This window comes from Pelobates fuscus, chromosome 3 (assembly GCF_036172605.1).
Source record: "Pelobates fuscus isolate aPelFus1 chromosome 3, aPelFus1.pri, whole genome shotgun sequence".
Taxonomy (NCBI): Eukaryota; Metazoa; Chordata; class Amphibia; order Anura; family Pelobatidae; genus Pelobates; species Pelobates fuscus.
The window spans coordinates 164,685,033-164,711,528 of record NC_086319.1 but is presented as its reverse complement, the minus strand read 5'-3'; the positions used below and the strand labels follow the sequence as shown (position 1 = coordinate 164,711,528).

At 41.7% G+C, this 26,496-nt stretch overlaps 1 protein-coding gene across 3 annotated transcripts in view; it reads right to left on the bottom strand.

Annotated features, from left to right (window-relative positions):
• Positions 1-24,582, bottom strand: part of TBXAS1 (thromboxane A synthase 1) — a 148,997-nt gene extending 124,415 nt beyond the window's left edge. Inside the window, exon 1 of one of the 3 annotated variants that reach the window (XM_063447624.1) lies at positions 24,554-24,582. The gene's annotated coding sequence lies outside the window, so the exon portion shown is untranslated. Of the gene's footprint in view, positions 1-4,224; positions 4,248-9,322; positions 9,370-24,553 lie in introns of those variants that run through there. The other 2 variants (XM_063447625.1, XM_063447626.1) reach the window with 2 other exon arrangements.
• Positions 24,583-26,496: the final 1,914 nt, after the last annotated feature.

Sequence of the window (26,496 nt, the reverse complement as noted above, 5' to 3'; positions counted from 1 at the left end):
AAGTATTCAAGAGTCAAATGTAAGGCCATCTGTCTGACAGCTAAAGCTTGGCCGAAATTGCAACAGGACAATGATCCCAAGCATACCAGCAGATCTACAACACAATGGCTGAAAAAGAAAATAATCAAAGTGTTGCAATAGCCCAGTCAAAGCCCAGACCTCAATCCAATTGAAATGCTGTGGTTGGACCTTTAGAGGGCGGTTGGCCTTTTTACATAAATCATGACACTGTGTAATATGTAATGGGTTGTTCATCTGAGGTTGTATTTATCTAATTTGAAGACCTGCCAAGGAACGATTCTTATTATGTCCGGTTAAATAAAACCTTATAATTCAAAAAGGGTGTACTTTCTTTGCTTTCCTTAGATAACTATTCATGTGAACATATATAAATTCCAGGTTTTTCTTTTGGTTTTCTTTAATAAGAATCAAAGTAACCTGTTCTGACCATCATCCTTTACCTTGACTACTCTTTAATCAGCAGTTGTGCTGTGCTGCAAAAGTTCTATAGGCCCAAAAATTCTCAAGGGCTTACCCTGCTGGGACAAGTTAGTGCTTAGGTGAAGAATACAGATGGTTTTCTGTTCCATATGGTACTGGGCAAATATTTGTGTTATTGAGGTTAACATCTCCAAACATTATTGGTTCTAATATATGTACGGGTCATATAAACATTAGGATATTTCCAGTATTTTTTTTCTAAATCAATACACCAAAGCAGTTTCTTCTTATAAAGAGTGAATGAAAGTTATGGACTGTTATAGAAATATTACATCTGTGAGAGATTGACCAAAAAGGTGAAACACTGGAGAGATTACCATCAAGGTAAAGTCCCCAAAATTCCCAGAAGTCAGAAAGCCAAACATTTTTGAGCAAAGTATATATAATGCTCTATGGATACAGCCTTCCTTTCTGCTTAGTTTCCCACAATTATGCCTGTTTTATTGCTTGTTTGTTAACTGGCCAGCTGTAACTACCCACCTGAATTTAAGAGCTACATGTCATTAAAGATAACACAATAAATACTTTGGGAGGATTTATCAAAGTGCCTGCAGGTAGCACAGGTTTCCATGCTGATTGCTATACTTAAATGACCTGTTTGGGTTCCATTACAACCTTAACAAAATTAAGTTATTATGGTGTCAGGAGGTCAATGGTGCTGGCTTACCTTAAGGGGTTAAACTGTTCATGAATGGTTTAACCCAAAAGTCTGTGCTCCAGTACCAGAGCCCTCTGCCCCCCTTTACTCCTGCTTTCTTTAATCCAAGATTAAGGAAGGCTCAGTCAGGGGCGCCGCTGATTAGCTTAAGCAGTCAGTTGACACTCTAAGCCAATCAGTAGTTACGCATTAAAAAAAAAAAAAAAAAAATCATACCGTATTCATAAATGGGGAACCACTGCTTAGCTTAGAGTGTCATCTGACCGCTCTAAGTCAGTCAGCGACATCCCGTCCGAGCCTTCCGTTATCTAGGATTTAAGAAGGACGTGGGAGAAGAGAGATCTAGCACTGGTTAAGATGTTTGTTCTTTGTGGTTAAACCATGTGACGGAGCTCCTATACCCAGACTGAGTACCTCCGCCCAGTCCGCCTCCTAGTCACTTGCAGAAGCCCTGGAACGCTTCAGCCCCTGTTGCCGAAGTTTGACTGCAGTCTCCCAAAGCTCTTCCAACCGACCAAGCTGCAGCTCTCCTTCCAGGTAGATACCGTCCCCTCTGCCTAATCCGCTACAGCCCTTCTTGCAAGCAGGTATCCACCTCTGCCTGCAATGTAAGTACTATTGCCTTTACAAAGACACTTGTGGCTCTCAGGCCTAGCTCTCTTGAGTTATCCCAGAGCTAGAGGGATCGTGCAGCCAGTCATCAGGTCCGAGGACTGTTACTGGGATCTCTAAAAATCCACAGAGTACACAAAGTTCCAAAAGAAACTAGAATACAGGCCTTCGAGAGTGAGAGGCCTTCGAGGACTATTGTGGAAAGCATGCAGGCGTTCGATTTGATGCGTCAAATTTTGGGCAAAGTTTGAGCAGAGGACAGAGGTGCCATTAGGTGCCAGAGACTATCGAGACACCAAATCTGTTGCTGAGCACCTACCTTCTTCGAGCCCGAAACAGTTTCAAGCTTCCCAGTGCTAACGCCTGGCGGGAAAAACAGTTGATGCCCTCGTCGTCGTCCCCTTTGGACCAGTGGAGTCATCCCGGTCCACCCTGCAGAGGCCATTCCATCAGCCCCAGGGATCCAGCAGCCTGAGAGGCCTGTACAGCCAGCCAGCCCTCACTGGTCAATTAAGATGGCAGACATCCGATGTGATCTTGAGTCAGAGAGGAGTGAGAGGCCTTCGAGGACTCTTGTGGAAAGCATGCAGGCGTTTGATTTGATGCGTCAAATTTTGGGCAAAGTTTGAGCAGAGGACATTTTTCTTGTTACTAAGTATGTCATGATGAATAAAACTTTGTTTACTGCTTGCACAACAAAAATAAAGAATTTAAAAAAAAAAAAATAGTGGACATTGCTGTTGCTACTAACGGAGGGCGCTATACAAGCTCCATAGCCAAATCCACCTAGTTGGTAGCAAGCATCAGCAGGACAGAGAGAACACAAAACAACCTACAATGCACAAATACACTACACACACCCTGCAGCTATAATAGGCACAAGGTGACTGACCAGTAGAAGTCCAGGGTTCCACATAAAATGTTCGTATGAAAATCCAGGTGATGGTGACTACCGTCACAAACCATTAACCCCTAAAGGTAAGCCAGAGCCAGGGACCTCATGGCAACATAACTTAATTTTGATTAAGTTGTTATGGAGCCCTAACTGGTCCTGTCATACTTTAGATTGCATTTGGAAATTTTCAATTATGCTCAAGCAGGTACAAAATTCCTCAATTAAGCTCAAGCAGGTAAAAGGAGTGAATACACTCACATAGAGTCTGAAGTCAGCACTGAAATTGAGGTAACTGAAGCATGTCACAACTTTTAAAAGCATAACCTCTAACTATTTTGTAAACTACCAGATTTTTTGTAAACCTTCAAAGTGACAGATGAAAGGCTTTGTTGACCTTTGTTGAAAATTGAACCTGTATTTCTGAGATTGTGGAGATCTAACTACTGTGCTATCTCTATATCTAATTAAGTTAAGTAGGTATCATCATCAGTTACACATTGCTACAGCAAGTTTTAGGATGACATGTAGCACAGGGAAAGAGAATGCAGCCTTTGTTCTCCTTGACTTAAATGTAGTATTTTACTTCCCTGCACAGTCTTGTTCAGTAATGGAATATTCTACAGTCATACAATGAAAGCACTCTGTCATCAACACCTTTCATGCTCGTTGTCTGAATCCCACAGAACAACAAAGACTAAAACAGACATAACACAGCATTGTAAAAGATGACTACACCCAGCATTCAACACTGATCAAAATGTTCATATAGAGAACATTGTGTACATAAAAGATATATATATATATATATATATATATATATATAGTTCATACATTGCGAAGCACAAATACACACACCAGTCAAGCCATAAGACTTGCTTTTCCCACAGAAATCTCACTTTAACAGTGCTCTCAGTAGTGCAATGAATTCTGGGTAGGCGTATGCAAATGAGCTCAACAAAAAAACACTTTTTGTTTCCTCATAATTCCACTTTATACATGGATTCCTTGGAGTATGTGTCCGCTGTATACAACAGCTTTGAAACACAACTCAGGAAGAGAAGCAAAGCCAGTGAACCACACATGGACAGCTGTTTCATTGTTAATGATAGTTAGTCATCAGCATGAGGTTGGTTACTGGCTTCCAATGGAGGCTTGGCGTTACTTGTAAAGTACATACCAACAGAGCTGTGATGGGGAAAAAAGTGTGTATGAAAATCCCTTCCACCTGAAGTAAGTGGATAGTTCATACATTGAGCTCATTTGCATACGCCTACATAGAATCCCTCAGTAGTGAGAGCACTGTTGAAGTGAGATATCTGTGGGAAAAGCAAGTCTTTTGGCTTGACTGGTGTGTATTTGTGTTTAGCAATGTATTAACTATCCACTTACTTCAGGTGGAAGGAATTTTCATGCACACTCTTTTCCCCACCACAACTCTATTGCGGTGTGTGCATTCGTTCTCTCTCCCTCCCTCTCCCGCTATAATGTTTATAGGCCAAAGTCCTGTATTTGTGGAAGGAGTTAGCATTCCCATATAAAAACCCACACCCCTGCTTACCTTTACCGTGCAGTTCATCAGTTTCATTCAAATCTCCTGCCAATTTTAGCTCTCCTCTGGGTCTCCTCGCAGTTCTTGTTTGCGGGGTTTTTCCCACGAATTCCGCCAAACGTAGAGAATGGTACCCGACAAAACTGAAAAACATATTCAGGTAACAGGCGGGAATGGTCGCGTTCGTGCAATCCCACCGTAGGCTAATCTTTCGAGTATTAATGCCTTGTACATTCGTTTAAACAATCTTTTGTGTATTAATGCCTTAAATACATTTCAATTAGTTTAAATTATAATATTTCTTGTCTTAATGCCTTATACATTCATTTCAATTAGTTCGAACATTGGATTTTTATGTGGTTTGGTTGAAGTACAATTCTGCAGATTTTAGTGTTCGATAAATCACTCAAATTTAGCTAGCACTTGTATCATTCAAGAGTTTGTTCATAGTATAACTCTACCACATTCGTTTGTTTCATGCATAAAATAAGGAAGGTTCAATATACAAAAGGGCTTGCTTACTAAATGGTGTTTTCAATTTATAACTACAAGTGCGCTATTTTCTCTTGCTATCCCTTTGTTACATACCCTTCTCTGTTTAGCACGTTGATTTCATATGTTATATGGCTACATGTCATTTATTATAACAGTTGGTCCAATGTAAATGTATATAGAATTACGCTTTAACCCCTTAAGGACACAGCTTCAGAAGCTTGTCTTACGCTTAATGACACAAACAATTTTTGCATTTTCTTGCTGTATGCGTTCAACTTCAATTTGCATCTCTCTCGTTTATTGCACCGACACATATTATATACTGTTTTTTAAAGGACAGAAAGGGCTTTAATTTGATGTGTATATATATATATACACACACACACACACACACATACATACATACACACACACACACACACGTATTTATTATTAAAAAAAATACAGAAAAATGCAAAAAAAATGAAAAATTTGTTTTTTGTCCAGTTTTTGCAATAATAATGTGTGCAGGTTAAAGAAAGTAATTCAAAATAAATTCATTTAGTTGTTCTGATTTACAGAATATATAATGTGTCTGGGATTTTCAGTTTTTTTTGCTAGTTACAGGTCACAAAGCACAAGGAGTAAAATTAACTTTTAATATGGATCGATTTTAGAATTTGGCATGTTTGTCTTGTAAGCTTAATAGCCATAAAAGAAAACAAAATTGCCACACAAAAGTATATATTTATATAAAGTAGACATCACAGGCTATTGTCCTAAGGTTGTTTTGACACTTTCTAAGTAGCCATTTCACCGCCAATCTCTGCTAAATATTGGAGTAAAATTTAGTTTGAGTTTTTGGCACACAAACTTGTAACAAAGAACTTCTCATGTGTATTTTGTAAAGTTGGTGTGTGCTATTCCTGTACAAGGTTTTATTATGTGTTCAGTTACTTCTGCTGAGTACAACGGTACCCCCATTGTATGTCTTTGGCACCATTTCTGGAAGCTACAGTGCCATATAGGAGACCTGTCCGTTTCAACATTTACAGTAGAATGTTGAGAGGCGGATTTAATGAGCCAATGCTTCCATTTGGGGTATTATAGCAGTTTGACTGTTCAAAAAAAAACGTCACAAAGGCCTACCATTTGTAAAAGTAGACACCTCAGGGTATCTCATATGGTGCATGTTGCGCTTTAACATGCCCCCATTTTTTCACCAATATATGCTAAAGTATGTGGTAAAATATAATTTTGGGCATTTTTTTACATATGGATTACATTTTTGCTGGGCATTTTGTACATTTCATATGTGCCACTAAGTTCAAACTCCCCAAATTATGCTCAGCTAAGCCTTCTGAGTAAAACAATATGCCCAATGTATGACCTAGACACTATTTTGTGAAGTTACACTGCTGTAAAAGAGACATAACAAGTTAAGGTTTTTAACCCCTTAAGGACACATGACATGTGACATGTCATGATTCCCTTTTATTCCAGAAGTTTGGTCCTTAAGGGGTTAAGTGTGAATTTTCATGGAGGGTTTTGATGCGTCCGTGTCCCACTTTGGAGCACTTGAGCAGGCTACATATTACAACTACACTATAAAGGCATACCATTTCTTAAAGAAGACATCCCAGGGCAATTCAAAAGGCATATTTTGAACCTTAGCGTGGGATATTTTTTCTGCTAGCTTGTTCCAAGTGTAGTGGTAAAAAGCATTTTTTCTGCCTTTTTGACACACAAAGTGAGTTTGCGCAGTATATTTTGCAAACCTTATGTGTACTATGACTGTATAATACTTAATATGTTGCTCAGCTATGTCGGCTGAGTACAGCAATATCCCCGTATGTACCTTTGCCAGGTATATGTGGACATTGAAGGAAAACATTTGAGACACAGCCATTCCAGTTTTGTTTCAAACTTTGAATTTTTACGCTGTGTCCATGTCCCATTTTAGAGTATTTTACAAGGCTATATAATCCAATTACTCCATAAAGGCATACCATTTCTTAAAGAAGACATCCCAGGGTAATTCAAAAGGCATATTTTGAACCTTAGCGTGGGATCATTTTTCCGCTAGCTTGTACCAAGTGTAGTGGTAATGAGCATTTTTTTACTTTGTAAAACCCGTTTTTTTAAACTTTTTTTTTACCGTTAACCCCTAACTAGCAGTAAGCAGCACTAACAGTAAATTCCCCATATCTCCCACCCACCCCAGCTAGCAAAATATATAATTATAAAATATTTAAATGAATTAAATAAATTGAACCCCTGAGGGTTAAAAAAATATAAATAAAAGTTAATCATCAGGGGTTAAAAAAAAATTAGATCACAGTATAATACTGCGATCTGTATGTTGATCACTGTAGGCAGCGATCAACTGGCAGGGAAGGGGTTAATTTTTATTTAGACTGGGTAAAGGGGGGTGGCATTTTTTTTTTTACTTAAACGTTACTAAAACAGTTAAAAAAAAATTTTTTTTACCTTTTTAAAGCTTATTTTAAAAACATTTTTTACATTAACCCCTAGTTAGCCTAACACCAAATTCCCCAATTCCCCACTAACTTCCACCCATCCCAGCTAGCTAAATATATAATTTTTAAATATTTAAATTAATTAATAAAATAAATTTAACCCCTGAGGGTTAAATAAAATAATAATTAACCCTCAGGGGTAAAAAAAAAAAAAAAAAAAAAATCAGATGACATTAAAATGTATACCCTGCCAATTGATCACTGTAGTCAGTGATCAATTGGCAGGGAAGGGGTTAATTTTATTAAAACAGGGGAAAGGGGGGTGGGATTTAACTTTAATTATTAAATTTTTTTTACACTAGGGGGCAGGATAATTGAAGATCCGTCTCCCTGCACTTCACACAGAACCCGGAAGTGCAGAGAGGCGGAAGGTAAGTACATTGAGCACATGTGCTCGCTCTGACATGCTGTCAGAGCGAGCACCGGTGCTGGGGCAGCCTGATCGGGTGCTCCCGTTCTGCCTCTAATGCAGAGGCAGACCGGAGCACCGTTAACCCCGCGATCGCGGCGATCTGGGGTTAACTTTAGTAAATGACGGAAATTTTCCGTCAACGGTCCTTAACTGAAGGACAAGGTTGACGGAAAATTTCCGTCACCGGTCGGGAAGGGGTTAACGAGTTTTAAATAGCAGAAATTGCATTAGGTCATTCCTTGTAAATCTGCCTATGTTAGGTCCATATAGAACACTTTCAGGGGTTTATGTAATCATAGTTTTATTGTCTGTGTCTTATTCATTCATTTTAGGTATTGCAAGAATCAACTATCCTCTCTAGTCCTTATATTTCCTGTCTGTTTTAATTCATTACTTTCATAGCACCTATACATGGTTTGTTTATCTCAAATACTACACTTGGCCTCACTATGGCCCACATTATGTGCAAAAAACAAACAAACAAAAAAAAAAAAACGGTCCTAGGGAACGGGGCTTGATTTATTTTCCTTGCTTCATTAGGACACGGCGTTACACAATCAATCATAATACATGCATGTCTCAATTATCTGCAAGTCTTGCATCATACAAATGTATACTGGGTTCACATTCTCTTGGTCTGGGATAATCACGTTATATTCATTTTGTTTAGGTTTTCCTTTGTTCCTCCTGCTTTTGGTGATACTATCCACCTGTAATTACGATAGGTATCTATCATTATGCATTAATAACAATTATAACTTTGGTGGGTTTCTAGTATATATATATATATATATATATATATATATATATATATATATATATATATATATATATATATATATATATGTTATGTCATTCTATCCTTCCTTTTGGTTCTTGGACATCTGTCATGCAATAGGTTAAGTTGTCTGCACTACTCAAGTAAAAAAAACTCTTCCACACTATAGCAATTAGATGCTTATTTCACTTTTCTAGGTCTCATCTAATACCTAGTTTTCAAGAATTCCCAATTTGTGGTATGCTAGGTACCTTACCCTGTTCCTCATTTTCTTATCAAGCCCTCATTTAGGGTTAGAGAACTGTGTAGGATCAGGTGCTGGCCTTAGTTTAACTCATAATAGCTGGTCACGCAAGGCCAACTCCCCCACCTTAACTAGGAGGTTTAGCCCAATCATCCTATATCATAGTAATAGTCTGCCATTATCCACCTTTTGGGTTTAAGGCTAGGGCCTCATCTGTCACGGCCACACATTTCGAATCTTTTACGGTCATCTAGAGGTCAACACCCCACCACAACGTTCAGTGGCTTGAGCCCCAAATCATAGATAGAGCCTCTTTTCTGCTGCTTGGCAACTAGCAGGGCCTTTCACCTGTCACGCCACTTGTTAGCAAGCCAGTTCTACAAATATGTGGGGGATATGTTAATCAGTTAGATTTTACTTGTATCTCCTTTGCATTATGTCCAAGGAAGCCAAACTATGCGAAGAGTCATCCCTCCCTAGCATTACCGCTAGGCCTAGCACCCCTGTCAGGCATGGTAACCCTACTGAGTTCCAAGAACCTTGTACACTGTGTCTTTATTAAGTGCCTCTCAAGATGTAGTGGAAAACAGAACATACAATTACGGTGACTTAGTGCTGGTAATGAAGGCTAGAGATACACGTCTTAATAATAAACGTACCATCCTCAAATTTGTCCTAGTCTTTGGCCTATATAGGGATGTAATTTGTTCTAGTTTTTCACGCTTGACTCCCTCACGGACAAAGAAGTTCACCAAGGTTTATGATAGGTCCATTTTCCTCCCCTCCTTTTTTCATCTTGGCGTACTAACTCCATTGGCATTGCGATTAGCAAATACTCTAACAAAAAACGTATGAGCATAGACTTATCAGCTCCTCATTCCTCATCCACCTCCAACTTATTTACTCATTCCGTCCTCTGAATTTTCTCTACACTATGCCACTATGGATAATGTCATACAGGCAATCTTAAAAGCTGGTAAGACTGCGTGATTACGCAAAACAGATATCAGCAACACTTTTAAGTTGCTACCTATTCATCCCTACTTACAGCATATTCATGGTATCAAGTGGAGAAAAATAAATAATTAATTAAGTTTTAAACATATTTGCCAAGGCTCTATGCTGGCTTCTCCTCAACATAGTCAGGTGTCGCACGGTGATACATTATTTGGATGATTTTCTGTTGGTGGAAGATAGCAGTAAAACACCTCTAAGCTTAACATGCACATCAGCACAAATTTTTACACTTGGCATTCCACTTTCACCCAACAAGACCATTGGATCCACTACTACTAGACTCATTTTCTAGGGATCGTACTAGACTCCAATGTAATGCAGTCCTGTCTTCCTGAGGATAAACAGTAATATTCGCGAATAGTTAGACAAATTCCTAAATGTATTAGTTTGTATGTGCAAAGTTCTCCAATCCTTACTGGGATGCTTGAACTTCGCAATGCGTATTATTCCAGAGGGTAGATCATTTATATCCAGACTGCTATGCCTCCTTCCAGGCTTTTCATATGACAGTATTTGTCTATATCCACCTGCTAGGTCAGATCTGTCCATCTGGCAAGAATTCCTCGCACACTGGAAACTTAATGTTTATTCCTTCAGTGTCCAACCAATCCCCGTTTTTTTTGGATTGACGCAGCCGCTAACACCGGGTTCGCTGCAATTTACAACAACCATTGGTTAAGAGATTACATGACATCTATAGATGGCTATAAGTTATTGCATGTAAAGATCTGTCTTCGGACAGGACAAATGTAACTCAGTTGAATAACACCCCTAATGGCGCAACATAAAACTACATGACTATGTACCACACTACGCCCGAAATCGCTGTTGTGGCGAGGCGGGAATGTAAGAATTCATTATATGTGCTATGAAAAGGAAAAATAAAGAATTAAAAAAAAAAAAAAAAAAATAGATTACTGGCCTAAAGAAAAAATTGAGTTACCTCCTTTCAGAATACATCCGCTTTCTTCTAAATTTACCCCACAGTGGCAGCAGAGCCTTTTCATGGGGTAAACTTTGGTCAGGTATGGCTGTTAAATATTATACAGACAACATGGCAGCTTGCAAAATAATAATATGGGTCGGTCATCATCCTTGACCATTATTTAGTTCACGGGTTGACTTGGTGGGCAGCCACCTACCAATTTCCTTGTCTGTGAATGTGTACCTGGTTACAATTCAGCCACTGATGCTGTACCTTATAAATTGCATGAATTCTTCCTATTTCATTCAACTGTCAACAGATACCCAATCTGCACCCCGCAATTCCACAATCTAATCCTGGACGGAACCGATTATTGGCCCATGTCAGAAGCTAAAAAACCTATAACTGTCACGTCCTGCTCTGTTCTGTGGAGATGTCTGGCAATGGCTTCTGGTATCCAGTACTCTTCTTACAATTCTTGTTTAGTTTTTCTTGTTTTATTCTATGTCTGGTTTTCTTTATGCTGGGATTTCTGGGTTCATTCCTATAGTCCGTCCCTGGATTTCCCAGTCTCTTGGATTCATTTAAACGTTTGTTTTATTTGCCACACCCGTTTGTTTTCAACCATTCCTTTTGGTTTCAGCCTGGACCTGCAGCAGTGTTTCAATTCTCTGCCCTTTCTTGCAGGTAAGTGCTATATATGTATTCTTTGGATGTTTTAGCATACATTAGGAAGTGTAGGACCTGCCAGATATGGGGTACATTGGCGTTGTTGGCAGGCTTATGCAATGTATGATCATATAGTGTGACTAAATCCCCATGATTTTCATATGTAGTACTTGGTTATTTCTCCTTGTTTTGCCTATGTTATCTTGTCTTGTTTTAGTTTGTATACCCAGTCCATGTACAGCAGGGCCGGACTGGCCCACCGGGATACCGGGAAATTTCCCGGTGGGCCGTCGGCACCTGGGGCCGGGGAGAAAAGTGGGTGTCCTGCGGCCGCATGGAGAGCTTGGATGGCGGCCGCAGGGGAAGCTCTCCTTGCGGCCGCAGGGGAAGCAGGCTGTTCTGTCTCTGCTCCCCCTCCCTCGCGCGCTAGAAAGAGACCAGCGCCAGAATATGACGTCATATTCCGGCCCCGGTCTCATTAAGCTGCGCGCGAGGGAGGGGGAGCAGAGACCGAACAGCCTGCTCCCCCAGTGGCCGCCAGAAGAGCTTCCCCTGCGGCCGCAAGAAGAGCTTCAGGAAGGCTGGCTGGGCGGTGAGCAGGGGAGGGGAGGGGGTGGGGGGTAACAAAGGTCACAGGAAGGGGAGGGTGGGGGTAACAAAGGGCACAGGAGGGGAGGGGGCTAAGAGGTCACAGGAAGGGGAGGGGGGGTAACAAAGGGCACAGGAGGGGAGGGGGCTAAGAGGTCACAGGAAGGGGAGGGGGGTAACAAAGGGCACAGGAGGGGAGGGGGCTAAGAGGTCACAGGAAGGGGAGGTGGCTAAAGAGGGCACGGGAGGGGGCTAAAGAGGGCACAGGAAGGGAGGGTGCTACATAAGGGCACAGGAGGGGAAGGGGCTAAAAAGCACACAGGAGGACAGGGGGCAAAATAGGGCACAGAAGGGGAGGGGCACCTATCAGTCTGCCCACCCACCCACACAGGTAACAACAAGTATGTATGTCAGTGGGAGTGTGTGTGTCTGTGTGTCATGCTGTGTGTGTGTGTGTGTGTCATGCTGTGTGTGTGTGTGTGTGTCATGCTGTGTGTGTGTGTGTGTGTCATGCTGTGTGTGTGTGTCTGTGTCATGCTGTGTGTGTGTGTCTGTGTGTCATGCTGTGTGTGTGTGTCTGTGTGTCATGCTGTGTGTGTGTGTCTGTGTGTCATGCTGTGTGTGTGTCTGTGTGTCATGCTGTGTGTGTGTGTCTGTGTGTCATGCTGTGTGTGTGTGTCTGTGTGTCATGCTGTGTGTGTGTCTGTGTGTGTGTCGGTGTGTGTCTGTCTGTGTCACGGTGTGTGTCTGTCTGTGTCACGGTGTGTGTCTGTCTGTGTCACGGTGTGTGTCTGTCTGTGTCACGGTGTGTGTCTGTCTGTGTCACGGTGTGTGTCTGTCTGTGTCACGGTGTGTGTCTGTCTGTGTCACGGTGTGTGTCTGTCTGTGTCACGGTGTGTGTCTGTCTGTGTCACGGTGTGTGTCTGTCTGTGTCACGGTGTGTGTCTGTCTGTGTCACGGTGTGTGTCTGTCTGTGTCACGGTGTGTGTCTGTCTGTGTCACGGTGTGTGCCTGTCTGTGTCACGGTGTGTGTCTGTCTGTGTCACGGTGTGTGCCTGTCTGTGTCACGGTGTGTGCCTGTCTGTGTCACGGTGTGTGCCTGTCTGTGTCACGGTGTGTGCCTGTCTGTGTCACGGTGTGTGCCTGTCTGTGTCATGGTGTGTGCCTGTCTGTGTCATGGTGTGTGCCTGTCTGTGTCATGGTGTGTGTGTGTCATGGTGTGTGTGTGTCTGTGTCACTGTGTGTCTGTGTCACTGTGTGTCTGTGTCACTGTGTGTCTGTGTCACTGTGTGTCTGTGTCACTGTGTGTCTGTGTCACTGTGTGTCTGTGTCACTGTGTGTCTGTGTCACTGTGTGTCTGTGTCATGGTGTGTGCCTGTCTGTGTCATGGTGTGTGCCTGTCTGTGTCATGGTGTGTGCCTGTCTGTGTCATGGTGTGTGCCTGTCTGTGTCATGGTGTGTGCCTGTCTGTGTCATGGTGTGTGCCTGTCTGTGTCATGGTGTGTGCCTGTCTGTGTCATGGTGTGTGCCTGTCTGTGTCATGGTGTGTGCCTGTCTGTGTCATGGTGTGTGCATGTCTGTGTCATGGTGTGTGCATGTCTGTGTCATGGTGTGTGTATGTCTGTGTCATGGTGTGTGTATGTCTGTGTCATGGTGTGTGTATGTCTGTGTCATGGTGTGTGTATGTCTGTGTCATGGTGTGTGTATGTCTGTGTCATGGTGTGTGTATGTCTGTGTCATGGTGTGTGTATGTCTGTGTCATGGTGTGTGTATGTCTGTGTCATGGTGTGTGTATGTCTGTGTCATGGTGTGTGTGTCAGTCGTAGTGTCTGTGTGTGTTTGTAAAAAGTGTTTTACTCACTTTGTTTTTTCCAATGTCATGCTGGTCTCTGCCTCTATGACAGATCATCAAGCTTGATGATCTCAGCCAATCCGCACTGACACAGGAATCGCCTCTAGTGACCGTCTGAGTGTCTGTCACTAGAGGTGTCACTAGGAAGCAATGTAAACACTGCCTTTTCTCTGAAAAGTCAGTGTTTACATTCAAAAGCCTGCAGGGACAGGCTATAGACACCAGAACCACTACATTAAGCTGTGTGTGTGTGTGTGTGTGCCTGCTAGTGAGTTTGCTTGCTTGCGTGTGTGTGTGTCTGCTAGTGAGTGAGCTTGTGTTTTTATGTCAATGAGCTTATGTATATTAGTGAAATTGTTTGTCTATGAGGCTGTGTATCAATGAGCTTGTGTGTGTCAGTGAGAATGCTTACTGTATAATTAAAATGTTTTACTCTGAAAGGACCAATATATTATATTAGAAAAAGCAATATATATATATATATATATATATATATATATATATATATATATATATATAATTACTCAATCATCTGGAGTGGCAAGACATAGCCTTACATATTACATGCGACAATATATGGCGCAATGACTTATGGGGCTGGCATAGATTTTTTTCCCAGGGCTGCTTTGTATCCCCAGTCCGGCCCTGATGTACAGTTCTGTCCAGTCATGCCCATGTTATGTTCATGGTTTTCCTCATATCTTGTGTATATGTTCTGGGTTTAGCTTACTATCTTTCTCTGGTGCTGGGTTCTATTAGTTCTGTCTTGTTTGGTGCCTATCTCTAGTCTTGCCTTGTTTCTAGTACTGGATACAATCTTGCTGCAGAGCCTCCCTATTCAGCTGCTGGGAGGTCTGCATAATTTCCAAGCTCCTAGTTCCTGGTGTCCATTGAAGCGAATTCAGGGTTCTGGTTGTAGCTGCACAAACGCTGGTGCTCAACACCAGGGGGCGTGCGGTTACCCTGCTAATCCACCTCCACACTGTGACTCCTACTCTGAACATCAGGCATACTGGGTCCCAGTCCTGCACCGCTGCCTGGATAGTGTCTGGGTCCCGGGCACCGGACCGCCACCCTGACAATAACAGGGCTATGACCATTTTAAATCGGTTCTCAGCGGAATTTAACACCGACTGTGCTGTTCAAACCATGGTAGCATTTGCCGCATTTTGCCACCTTCAACTCAAAGTATCATACAATACCATCAAAATTTTAGTTAACAGGTGTACAACATTTCATAATGACCACTATGCCAAATCACTACTTTCTTATCCTCATATCCCATCAAAAACATCCTAAAAGGCACCAATTAAGTAGATCATCCCACTACCGATTAACAGTTATCTATAGATGGGGAGAAATTCCGAGCCCTATCAAATATACTGGACACCCAACCATTCGACCCTCTCACAATATGGTCCTCAAAACTGCCATTTATATTGCATTTTATGGGTTTTTGAGACCTAGAGAATTCACAGTGGAAGCAAAAACAGACAGTCATCTGTGTGTCACCATCAAAGATATAAGAAAATAAATGATCATTATATTCTATTATTAGTACATTCCAAATCCAATCAGACCGGCTATCCTTCTACACTACCAAGAATAATTGGTGCCCTGTTTAGGTCCTGGACGCACATCTACACAACATCAGAGACAAATCATCAGAATCCCCACTACTCACACTATAAGGCGGTCCCCTCACAACTTCCAAATTCATGATCTATGTCAAACATCTATGCATTAGGTTGTCTTAATTCAGCCTCATACTCCGGCCACTAATTTATAATCAGAGCTGCATCCAGTACCAACACAACTGTTTATATCATTATAAGATTAGGTCGTTGGAAATCCACTGTATTCAATAGGTATATTCGTCAACCAGAGCAAGAATTAAGTAAGCATTTAAGAATCTTGTATTGTAATAGTTAAGCCATAAGTGTGTTTGTTTTTTCTGCATTTCTTTTGCCCTCTTTTATTACAGGCCTACCCTTACATCGGTTTCAGCACACCACTGCCACGGCTTATATGTTACTAACCACAAGTTTAACCCCTTAAGACCGCAGCCAAATGTACACGTTGTGAACAGAACAAAACGTAAACAAAACCTGGCATTTGCGCTATATGTCTGTCCAACCGTAATTCACCTCTTTCATATTAAATGCACCCCCCCTTATTATATATAATTTTATTCAGGGGAAACAGGGCTTTCATTTAACATCAAATATTTAGGTATAAAACACAATTTAATATGGGGAAAATATTGAAAAACAGGAAAAAAAGAAGAATTTTTAAAAAATGTTTAGTTCTACATGAAATTCTAACTGTGACGGTCATAATACGGTTTGCTTATACTGCAATAAAATACACATTTGTATTCAGCGATGTCTCACGTGTAAAACAGTAACCCCTATTTATAGGTTTTATGGTGTTTTGGAAAGTTACAGGGTCAAATATAGCATGTTACACCTTTCAGTTTTTTCACATTGAAATTCGCCAGATTGGTTACGTTGCCTTTTAGACTGTATGGTAGCTCAGGAATGAGAATTACCCCCATGATGGCATACCATTTGCAATAGTAGACAACCCAAGGTATTGCAAATGGGGTATGTCCAGTCTTTTTAGTAGCCACTTGGTCACAAACACTAGCCAAAGTGAACATTAATATTTCTTTGTGTGTGAAAAATGCAAAGGGGGGCGGAGCCTGACTCTCAAGCAGACTAGATGCACATGCCGAGGGCTCCTGAGTCCGGAGCCCAGATTCTGGGTTTATTGCCCGACCACCCGGTTGTACCAACAGCTTAAAGCAATATTCGTATCTGGGGGACTGTGCTGCGCCGGGTGATACCCGATTCAAGGTTCTTCGGTGCTGGACTTACCCAATCGAGGTTGATGGCCTACACGGGTGGGAGCCGAGGAGAGACGGCCGCTCTCCCGGTTCTCTGGCAGACTAAGGGGCACTCCAAAATCCCCCCCTATGGACCGGCGGGGGTCATCCCGGTCCCCGAAGACCTGAGCTACCACGGTCTCGGACGCATCTGGGGGCCTCACAAAACTCCCAAGCAGAGAGAGACTGAGACACCAAAGATGGTGGAAACATGCGGCCTGCAACTGCCGCAGCTCGAACTAGCAGAACCAAGCACTGGACGGACGGTTGCCCTGGAAGCCATGCTGAGCAGGTTATGGGCCATACCGAGCAGCAACACACATCAAACAAAAGCCACACGAGAGCCAAACACGAAAACACGTGAGAGCACTAAGTAGAGACCTGGGGGGCTCCCTAAGGACGGAAAGAAATCCCACACTAACCCGACTGCAGCGGAGCGACGAAAACGAAGGAGGCAGTGCTACCGGCTGAGGAGGCAAGCTGCAGACAGTCATCCTGCACAAAGCTGCCGCGGAGAGCCCTGTACCAACACACGAACGCCAGTCCTAAGACGCACGACCAAACCACTGCAGGGCCGACAGCGGTGCCGTTTACAGCTGGACATCTCCACACCAAGCGACGATATTGCACTATGGCAAGCCACACACATAATAGACAGCCCTGTATACCCGGTGGGCATCGGCTAAACTGAGCTAACCCGAGTGACGAGTGGAGATGGAGTCCTGTATCTACAGCCTACACCATGCAGGACATTGCAATGCTCACCTTCAGCAGATGTCTAGTTAATATCAATACCAATACTCATAATCTTGCCTAGCCGTTTGTTTGTTTGCCTAGTTTAGTTTAATCTGACATTTGACACAAGCCTGTACACGTTATGTTTTCACCCGGTGACGACCCATAAGGCGACGCACCCCTGCCTGCATTATATAAACATGCATGATCTGTCTTAAGCGGTAAATCCCTACATGTAACATGATTTTGCTTAAGCGCAATTTAAGCCGGTTCCTGCAATAGCAGCCCATGAGACACTAACGGGGGACATAGACACACAGACCTATTAGCAGAACCAGGCTGTGTCCTAATGCAGGGAAAGGGGAGCTTAACCCAGTGCCACAGGGTAAAGATCTAGCCAAATGACATCCTTCATGTGACTAACAAGCGAACTTGCTACATTAGTTAACTGTACTTCGCTAGAACGCAGCCCAGCAAGTCTACACCTATTCTACTACTGCTATTTTTGAAAATGTTTGTACCGCAAGAATCGTTTTCTTATACCTTCATAAAAATGTGTAACAGTTATGAATGCCACATCTATGTCTAGTTATGTAATTAATGATATGCTGGAGCGTGCTGTTGTGGCATAACTGGCTTGCATGTTAACTGACCTTTGCACAACAAAACAAAGAATTGAGGGGAAAAAAAAAAAAAAATAATCATGTTCCTAGTTAACAGGTACCAACTGTTAACATAAATTGTATAGCCTGGCTGTCTCATTGCATGGTTGTTATAACGAACAAAACTCTTAAGGCGAATAAGCATATGTGGTTACTTGTCGACCAGCTAAAAACCCCTGATACCCCCACACACCCAGCCTGTTTAACATAAGACGCTATCTTGTAATACAATACTGTTACACATTTATACTAGAATACTTAATTGACAATCAGTTATACTAAGCCCGTTTTAAAAAAAAAATGTGCACCTACTCATGCCACTGTTTAATCTGTCTAATTCTATGTACACTGTTGTAGCGTTTCACCCTATTACGTTCTCTTGCAAAACTAAAAATGTGCTGTATACTCATATGCCACGTTATGTTTCAACTGTTTGTTATATTACTGCTTGTGACTGCTATTGTGGCTGAACAAGCCTATTGTTATACCATGCACAACAAAAATAAAAATTCAAAGAACTAATTTGAACGCCAATTTTGGCCAGTGTTTGTGACTAAGTGGCTACTAAAAAAGACTGGACATACCCCATTTGCAATACCTTGGGTTGTCTACTTTTGCAAATGTTATGCCATCATGGGGGTAATTCTTATTCCTGGGCTACCATACGGTCTCAAAGGTAACATAACCAATCTGGCAAATTTCATTGTGAAAAAACTGAAACGCAAGCCTTATATTTGACTCTAACTTTTGAAAACACCATAAAACCTGTACATGAGGGGTACTGTTATACTCAGGAGACTTTGCTGAAAACAAAAATTTGTGTTTCAAAACAGTATTCTAGCAATAAGATCGTCAGTGTAAGTGCCATTTATGTGTGGAAAAATGTCTCCCGAGTAAAACCGTACCACCCATGTACAGGTTTTATGGTGTCATGGAAAGTTATAGGGTTAAATATAGTGCTAGAAAATTAAATTCCCTATACTTTCGGCCTGGGTTGTCAGGCAGGTCCCGCTAATTGTAATTAATAAAAGAACCGAATTATGTTAAATTATTATATATATATATATATATATATATATATTTATATTTATAATGTACTGATCAGAGCACTCACTTATTATCTAAACAGTGATTTCAAATCCTAAAAAGTACTATTTAAAAACACCTCACCTAGGTAAAAAATAATGGGGGTTTGGTTACATTATATGATCATACATTGCATAAGCCTGCCAACTGCATTAAAGTACCCCGTTCTTGGCAGGTCCTACTTTAACAGCCTAATGCTTGCTCTTATGCGATTAATCCACTTACTTGGGAAATGCTTCCTTACTGGGACTCTCTGCAAGTCAAGGCTAAATAGGATCCTGGAATGAGACACCTGTGGCAGGGAGGGGTGCAAAACCCAGGGGTTGGCCTAGACCCCTATAATTATAAACAAAGTCAGGAGGGCTGCACTCACCTAAACATGCATTTGTTACAGGGTGCTACTGAGACCAAAATACAAAATGTACAGATCAGTGCACTCGCTTATTAACTAAACAGTGATTTCAAATCCTAAAAAGTACTATTTAAAAACAAAATTTGAAATCACTGTTTAGTTAATAAGCGAGTGCACTGATCTGTAATATATATGATCTAAGTATATTTTATTTGTAACTGGAATTTTTTTTTTTTTTTTTTTAACTAATCTTTTATTTTTATTACAGGAGAGGGGGCAGAGACAGTGTCAGCCAGTGATTTCACATCACTGGCTGACACACAGGATCAGTGATCACAGTGACTGCCTGTCACTGTGATCACCTCCTGCAGATTGGGTAATTGACCACAGGGGGAGTACCTGGGTGGTACAAGCACTCCCCCTAACCAATCTGCAGGGGGATCATTGCGCCTGTTACATGTATCCGCCTCTTAGACAGTGCAGATCGCGGTCACTGACCCCAGGGGGACTGCCTGGGGGGCCAGGTAAGTCCCCCGACCGCGATCTGCACAGGGGAAAGCCGCCGGCCACGTGTGTCAGCCGATTTGAAATCGGCTGACACACGGAAAAAACGGATCGCAGTGACAGCCTGTCACTGCGATCAGAGACTGCAGATCGCGGTCACCGGCCACAGGGGGGGTTGCCTGGGGGGCCAGGTATCCCCCCCCGACCGCGATCTGCAGCGGGCGATTAGCGCCGGCCACGTAGGCGGCCATTATAGTGAGGACGTACTATTACGCCCGCCGGCGTTTAGAGCCGGCTCCTGCAGGGCGTAATAGTACGCCCTCCGGATTTAAGGGGTTAAAGGCCAAAAGCCTGCATTTGTGGGAGGAGTTAGCATTCCCATATAAAAACCCACACCCCCTTCTTATCTTTGCCGTGCAGTTCATCCCACCTACCTCACCCTTCTCCTTTAAATCCAATCTACCTGGTGGGCCCTCTTTTATTACAGGCCTACCCTTACGTCAGTTTCGGCACACCATTACTGACTTGTTCCATTAATACGTTATTACACGTTTTTTTGTTTCCGACCACAAATAGAATATATATAAATATATATATATTCTTTTCTTTTTTTTTTTTTTTCATTCTTTCTTTTATTGTGGCATTTGATTCATTACATACAGAACAAAGAGTCATTGCAGGGTACAACAAAATAAAGGTATCTACAATCGTAGGAGTAGACTCCCAAGAAAGACTGCCACCTTTTTGTAATATAGAAATAGATGGATACAGGCTGTGTTTAGCCAGTGCTTGAAAATACTGTCTGTGTTTTGCAGTAGAGAGATGTATTAAAGTAAACATGCAATATTAGATGAGGTACAAGCTTAATTAATTAATTATATATATATATATATATATATATATATATATATATTCTAACTGTAACTAGAATATCAAACTCTAGCAGTCCTAAAAAGTAAATAATCAATGTCAGAGGACAATCCATCTGGTGGTTGGTTCAGTATGTATGTATGTATGTTTTATGGCCAGTATTTGTCTCTCTACTTTTAAGTCCATGACTACAGCAGGCTTCATCTTGGCATCAGTGTGATCAATAGGGTGGGAGAGTGTTGTGGCATCTACACATCAGGCACCGCAGCCAGCTCATGTGTGCATCAAAATGGCACCCTTTATAGACTCTGGCGATACTCTTTTCATGGGAATTAGCTTACTTGTGATCAGACACTGCGTAAAAAAAAAATCCAGAGCACTCCTATTCATGGTCTCATTTATTCCGATGTCCTGAATCAAGAAACCAAGGATTTATCTGCATTCCTGCCCTGTTCCTAACTTTAAGATTTTCAGGCTTTTTGGAACCAGACAGGAAATGTATTGCCTCCGGACTATGATTTTGCTGTTGCCCCCTTTCTCGATTTCTCCTTTAACCAATTCCGTAATAAAGTTCCCCTGCCAACACTGACATCCAAGAAGCCTTTTTTCCAGCCTCAAGCCACCCAAGTGGTCATGCTTGTCAGGTTTTGAGATCTATAGGCAAATTGGTTCCAGCACTTGTCAAACCCTCCCATGGGTCACGAGATGCTGATAAACTAATGCATATTAGACAAGACAATTTTATGAATCTAAAAATAAATAAAATGTCAAGAAAAATACCTTACTGTGAACCTTCATTGAGCAAGTACTCTTAATCAAATGATGTACTATTAGATACCATGCCCATTGGTTATTTAAGTTATATGCTACAGGTTGACATACTGTGTGCATTAAAGAAAAAAATAAATAAATAAAATAAAATTGCAAAAAGGAGTATTGTTACCAAGCTGTAAGATCAAAGTGAGTGATAAGTGAGTCACAGTCAAGGGAGGTGGGGCTAGTGCTGCATAAACAGAAACTAAGTGGTTTTCTCCCATAAAGGAACAGTATAGCAGTATAAATACAAACATGTATGACGAAAGGGAAACTGTGGTGCCAGTATTATCCTGGCACTATAGCACCCTAGTTAACTCGCATCCTCTCTCCCTCAGGGTGCAGAAGGGATTAAAATCCCTTGTTCGTGGTTCAGGCTTCGCCCACACTCCTCCGCCGACGTCAACCGGTGGGGGAGATCTATTGCGGAATACGCAGCAATAGCCTCACTCGCATTAATGGGACACTGCAGGCACCCAGACCACTTCAGCTCATTGAAGTGATCTGGGTGCAATGTCCCATGTCCCTTAACCCTGCAATAGTAATTATTGCATTTATTGAAAAACTGCAATAATTACTATCCAGGGTTAACTCCACCTCTAGTAGCTGAATACCAGACAGCCAGTAGAGGGCTTCCTGGTTTGAAATGGACCTTCGGTCCGTTATCTGACGCTGGATGTCCTAACACTCTCCAAGAGGACCTCCAGCGTCAGATGTTTTCCCATAGAAAAACATTGAATAATTATTTCCTTTTAGGAAATCGTAATGCGAGCGCGGCCATTCCGCGCATGCGCATTAGGTCTCCCTTGCCGGCTGACGTCGGCGGGGCAGGAGCGTGAGGGAGGGGGCACTGTAGGATTCTATAGTGCCAGGAAAACAGCTTTGTTTTCCTGGCACTATAGAATCCCTTTAAGACTTCCCCCTTTGGAAAGAATTGTATAATACTTTCCTATGGGGTTTTGGGTAAGGCTGGATATACTCATAGTACTCATAGTTAGGTGACCAAAATAAATATTGCTGCTCCAAAAGAATGACAGTGTGTTTTACATTGCAGGCTTGAACAAACAGGGGCACTGCACCCAAACCAACTCATTAAGATGAAGTGGTCTGAATGCTTTTAGTGTCCTTTTGAGGACCAAGCATCATTTTGGTCAGAATACTTTACTGTAAGTTCATAGCAAAAGCATAGAAAATTTCTACCTAGTCCTTTTTTTGAAATTATTATTTTTATATTTGCACAATGAACAGATACATAGCTGTTCTATTAAAGAGTCACTGTCATTGTCTGGGGACTCCGCAGAATTTGCAAAGACTCTGGACAGTGACATTGCCACTGTGGTCCAGAGAGTCCTACTTACCTGAACTTGTCCCTCGTGGGCAACGCCCTTTTCTCCTGGCAAGTCCTCTTCAGCACGCCACTGCTGAACTAAGCATTGAAGTCACTACTGAACTAAGCATTGAAGTCTATGGAGGATCCCGCGAGACCACGGGATTCTCAATAGACAGAGCCAATTCCCTGCAGCCCTGCAACCAATTGCACTGGGGACAGCTAGATTATTATTGGTATTTATATAGTGCCAACATATTCTGTAGCAATTTACAATATTAGAAAAGGGTGAGATTTACCCACAAATGAGACCATTCCAAAATGGTACAGGAACAGGAGGTTGAGGAGGACCCTGCTCTGCCCAGTGTATAAAAGTGTCAAACATAGGAAATATACTGAGACTCTGTGCATCTCTTGACTCTGTTGGAATATTAGTGAAATTTCCAACCCAGTCAATAGAGACTCATAAAATACTAATTTTCCAGGGAGGGGGGAGGGGAGGGGTGACAGTGTCGCTTTAAGTGTCCATTTAAGACTTTTCTATAAATTGATAATCTGGTACACATCTTTCTTGTTTGTTCTAATGGTTGAGAAATCTGCTTACTGTTTAAGTGTGAAAAATGACATGAATATGCGATACACAAATGCTCTCACCTAACACCTTTTGACGCATAATTGTGGAAGTTCCCTAGGCAGCCTGGGATGTCAACCTGATCCTACCCTGTATCACGCTCACCAGTGGTGTATAGGACAGTTCGCTTCTGATTACATAAAAAAAAAGAGTGCTAGAAATCGGTCTTAAAATACTGATTTTGTTATTACTGCTTTTATTGACTTATCCGACTAACTACATGTACTGTTTACAACAAGCACTACAGAATTATAAAACAAAATGTTTACAAAAATGACATGAAAAAACGTATACCAGCAAGCACAATATAGATAAAGGTTGTCATCTCATGCACCATTTGCACAGGCTATTGTTTTTAACACACATTGTTAAAAAAAAAAAAAAGCCTCTATGTTTTTGGTACAATTTTTTATAATTTCCTCTTTGTTAAGGTACACTAGATTTGGCGCAGTGCACACTGATACTGTATTTGATATACAATGTGTGCAGTTAATGAAGAGCTGAGCATTTGGATAAGATGCCCATATCGCTCCATGATTTCTTTAAAACGCAGGTACTGCCAGGCAAATTTCAACTATTTGCTTACATTTGAAAGCCTCACCCAAAAATAACCATTTCAGTGATACCTGTTGGTAGGTTTCTTTAAAAAAAAAAAAAAAGGATCAACAAATGCATGGTTAATAAAGGGAAAAAAACATAACCCTTTTTTGGTAAATAAATGTAAAACTATAAAAAAGAGAGAAGAGAAAAAAAAAAGATAAGTGAAAACTAACATAATATTTTACCCCTACCGTGGTAATTCTGAGTTTTTCACACTTTGGCCACAGAAAGCATGCTGATATCTGCTGGTCAGTAAAACATAACAATTTCCTGTCGAATTGCAGTATAGCTCAATAATAAGAACTGTAACTGTAACCCCTTTCTGCCCCTGTGGAAGACCCTCAGCTAAACACAGCATAGACACCTTCTTACCTGTAAGCCAGTCCCCGTCCGTCTGCACCTATGCCTCTATAAGCAGTTGCAATCATAACTTTGACCACTGTGAGGCGCCCAAGAATAATTACTGTGCATATGGGATATGTAGTTCCAAGTATGCAGCTGAAATGGAACCGAACTCCATATGGTAATGAATAAAACTACATATCCCAGATATCTTTGCACATGGCTCATACAGGAAGTTTGTAATAAAACCTGATTGAAAATTTATTTTTATTTTTTTACACCTGGAGCATGTGTCTGAAATGTTGTAGTGCTGCATATTTTGAAACTAGAGCTCAGTTATTGTAGCTCGCAGTATGTGGCATGATAGAAAAAAAAGTCCATATGCTCATTATTTTGCTAGGCTATAAAAATAAATATGGGCATTTATTGAACACCTGTTACAGACAGACCTTACACATGTTCACTAATTCTACACTATGAACTCAAGAAAAGTACAATAATTGTAGATTATGCTAGCTTTAGTGTACCTATAATCTTAATTTTATTAATGACAGGAGGCGAGTATTTGCTTAAGACTTTCTTTACTTAAGCTTCACAGCAGCACTTTTTTTTACTTAGTAACAGGGTAACCAATCAGAAAAAAGATAACATGTAATAAAAGTCCCTCCCTGTGACGTCACTTCCGCTTTCTTTGCTGCTTCACACCAGTACAGGTCAGAGTGCCACTGTCTCCTACTTTTCTGTGGGTTCTGTGGTTTTTCTCCTTTATTCTTTAACTATCTGTTTCTGTCAAAGTTGATGCTTGAGAGGGAACAGGAACGAAAACATGACTTCTAGGAGAGCTGAGATGATGCTTGAGGTGGAACAGCAACTAGACTTGTCCTCTTGAGGGGCTTTACGCTGAAACGAGAGAGCAGAGTCGAAACCAAGGATTAATCCGAGAATTGGACTTCTAAAATTATGACGTCCAGTAATTAGAAAAAATCGTATATAATAGCCCGCCTCCCCTAAAGTGTTAATCTATACAACCATGGAGAGTAATCCTTAGCCCCCCCTGGTAGAATACACATAACATGTTACTCTAATCTTAGATAAACTTACCAAAGGGGGGGAAAAAACGAAGGTGAATGGGTGGGAAATACTCGCCTCCTGTCATTAATAAAATTAAGATTATAGGTACACTAAAGCTAGCATAATCTACAATTTTATAACATGACAGGAGGCTTCGTATTTGCTGTTTTAACGCTCCCCCAGGAGGGCTAAGGAAGCGTGCACAGCTGGACGAAAGTAGAAGTTGCGGAACGTCTGTTCCCTGGACCAGTCTGCTGAGTGAAGGATGTCCCGAAGAGAGGCTCCAGCGTTGAATGCTCCTGATGCCGCCGCACCCCTGATGGAGTGGGCTCCGAAGGAAGTTTCAATCCCAGCCAGGGAGAGCAACCACCTAACCCATCTGGTAAGGGTTGTGGTTGATACAGGATGATGGGGTCGGACGTATGAGATCAATAGTTGGCTGGAGGAGGTTGAACGTAGAGAGGAGGTGACTGATAAATAACGAGAGAGAAGCGAGACCACACACAATTTTGGATGGTTAGGGAAATAAGGGTAAAATACTGAAGAGGAGTTTGATTTTGTCCGTCTGGACACGGAAAAGGTGACACCTTCTGGGGAGAAATTGATAGCGTTATGGTCAAATGCTCGAACGTCTGACACTCTTCGGAAGGAGATTAGGCAAAGTAACAGAGTGAATTTTGCTTAGAGTTGACGTAGGGTTAGATCTTCGTTGTTCGGCCAAGCTTCAAGGAAGCAAATCATGACATTAACGTCCCATAGATGGGAATATTTCAGTGTTGGGGGGCGAGCTAGTTTAATGCCCAGCAATAGTCTACAAACCAATGGGTCCTGGCCAACTGGAGCTCCATCTAGAGGAACGTGGGCCGCTGAGATTGCTGACCGGGCAACGTTGATGGAACGGT